Below are 351 nucleotides of genomic sequence, written 5' to 3' on the forward strand. Positions count from 1 at the left end.
AAACAATTTATTCATTTATTTATTTCGTCAACCGTTTGTATACTACATACATATATAATTTGTTCTATATTCTATTGTATCGTACAGAGTTGAAATATTGTTTTAACTTTACGCGAGACATGGTCAAGTCGATAGATTCGTAATTTTTATTGTAAATTAACATCATTCTATTGATTGGGCTGAATTTCGCATAATTTGTACGATGATGACTGACCGCAAATATGTTTCGATTTCTTAATTTTCGAGTCGGAGTATAAAAATTTAAACAGAATAGCAGATTGCTGCAATCTACACGTTGCGAAACAATGTCATTTACAAATGTTATCATAGCATATTCACGACGTTCCTTTA

This window comes from Aedes albopictus, chromosome 3 (genome assembly GCF_035046485.1).
Source record: "Aedes albopictus strain Foshan chromosome 3, AalbF5, whole genome shotgun sequence".
Classification (NCBI taxonomy): Eukaryota; Metazoa; Arthropoda; class Insecta; order Diptera; family Culicidae; genus Aedes; species Aedes albopictus.